Genomic DNA, 2,613 nt, shown 5'->3' on the forward strand with positions numbered 1-2,613 from the left:
CAAATATCTCTGGGGGGCGGTTTGAGGGACGCGACTGGAGATGCTCTTACAATGGTCACTTGGCTTTGAACTCAAAACATATTCATATATAAGAGGTCATATATCGTAAATCAAAAAATATTTTTTCTAATAAAAAATGTTTTATTACTTACAAGTTTAATCTGCATAGTTAAGATGCACACAACCATCCAAACTATCCAAAACAAGAAAATAACAACCATGGGAAGCCCCAATCTAACGACTATGCAGTGATCTATGTTGGGTAATAAAAAATTCCGCCGTATTCTCCAATCGTGTAGACATCTTCGTAAAGATGTCGCGATGCTCGGTGCGCTGAAGCGACGATCATGAACAACTGTTGACGTCAGAAACCCCCTGGCGGGCAGAGACGGGCAACACAGTAGAGCCGGGAACAACTAGGGCTGCGGCTGGCCCCAGTCCCTCAGAGCGACGGCCCGCAAAGCCTCCTGGTCGCACGTCCGATGCAATCGCAAGGGCGTGCCACCCGACCTATACCTGGTCGGGAAGGTGTGGATGATGCCTCGCTTAGTTTCCTCGCATGGCATACACGTAAACATTAAATATGAGCCTCGATCGGCTCTCGAGGTTATCCCGTGAATCGGCTCAAAGAGCCGATCCACCCATGATTCGAACGAGGTGTCCGACTATATGGTGGTCCTGCTTGATCAAGATAAAGCTAATGAGATCTACGACGATTTAGGGTTTTCACCGCATAATCGTATCATCCTACTCACGATTGGGCCTCGCGCTCGCGCACGGTGACCGTAAGCCGATCCTAGACGGGGCCTAAAAACCAACACGAGGTTGATCCCCGGAACATCCTTTCTAGGGCTAGCAAACGCCACCCTACACGCCGCTGGATCCTCCAACCCTTTGTAAGGCCTAACTATTGCGGATGTTAAACTAATCCTTGATGAACAAGGAGCAACCGTAACGGATCAGATCTACTAAACTATGATCAAGCGGGGTGCCGCCCCTACACCTAAGATAGGTGTAAGGGCGGCTAGATGTGCAAGGGTTGCATAACGAAAGCATGTAATTCGAAGAACAATGCTAACCCTAACACATCTAAGATAACTACGTTGCTCGCCATCAAAAAGGCTTCAGTACGAGCAACACATGAACAACGTGGGCAGGCTTGTGCTGCCTAGATCGCAAGATGCGATCTAGGCAGCATGGTGCTTACCGGAGAAACCCTCGAGACGAAGGAGTTGGCGATGCGCCGAGATTTGTTTGTGTTGAACGTTGGTTGTTGTTTATTCCATAAACCCTAGATACATATTTATAGTCCAAAGGACTTTCTAACTGAGGCGTGCACCTAACCGTACACGGGTAAAACTCTAACTCCTAACCGACACGTAATCTAGTATGTTACAGATACAAGGGCAAACTAGCCCAAACTTTGCATGTAAGGCCGATTCACGTACTTCTTCCATATATATATTCTTCGAGTCCATCTTGATCGCGGCCCACCTCTGACTCGGTCAAATTCTGGTGATAACACATGCCCCCCTGGTTTTGGAAATGACATTTCCAAAATCATTACGCTTTCCTTTCGTCGGGTCATGTCGTGGCGAGCAAAAAACCGCCGCAGAATCCTCATCATGATGCCTTGCCCTCTCCACTTCTCCACGTGGCCGTAAAACTTTCCTGTTGGGCAACATCTCCTCGGAAACTGCTGTGACATTGAATTTCCCTCATATCCCCTTTTATTTAACTATTCTCAACATCTTGCGCCTCCTTCGTCCTCCTCGCCTTAGCACCAAAACACCCTCTGTGCCACCATGTCTTCTTCCTCCTCCTCCGAGCTTTCCTACGGGTCCGACTCCTCCCGCGAGACGCCGCCGGAAATCCGTGCCCCAGAAGAATGGGACGAGGAGAGCCACGCCTCCTCCATTTGGTCCGAGGACGACAAGTCCTTGACCAGCGGGGATGAAGATCTCCGGTTCCTCGCCGACGGAGAACCGGAGTCGGAAAGCGAGGACGACCGGTTCCCCCGGGACGGCTGCCCCACCTCGCGAAGAAGAGGAAGAGGAAGACGACGACGACGACGACTCCTCGAGGGCTACCCGCCGGCGAAACGCCTCCGCATGTGGTGGGACGACGACAGCAGCGACGATGAAGACGGGGATGAAGCTCCCGTAGAGGGCTACGGGAGTAGCGACGAGGAGCCCATCGGCAGCAGTGCCGATGAGAGTTCCGAGGACGACGACGAGGGCAGTGATGGCCCGTAGAGTAGGATCTACTAGTATAGGCCTAGCCGTAGTAGATTGGTCAATAGACCCTTCTTTTGTTCTTCCTTCTTTGAGCAATCGGTTCTTCCTTTGTAAGAAATCCTGTTTATTAATGAAGAAATTTCCCCAATTTGGTATTGCCGATTTCTTTTGAACCGATTCTCAGTGAGCCGATGGCAACGCACCGGTTTCTCGTAATCCGCCCTTTGTCTCTCCGACCACAGGGTGACTGGAATCTTGGTCAAAACTCAATAAGCCGATGTCAACACATCAAGTCTTCGTGAATTATCCTTCATCCTTTCGCATAATGAACTTGAGTTCCGCCAGATCACCATCCTTGACGAAAATCGCGGCGCAG

This window comes from Lolium rigidum, chromosome 7 (genome assembly GCF_022539505.1).
Source record: "Lolium rigidum isolate FL_2022 chromosome 7, APGP_CSIRO_Lrig_0.1, whole genome shotgun sequence".
In the NCBI taxonomy this organism is placed as follows: Eukaryota; Viridiplantae; Streptophyta; class Magnoliopsida; order Poales; family Poaceae; genus Lolium; species Lolium rigidum.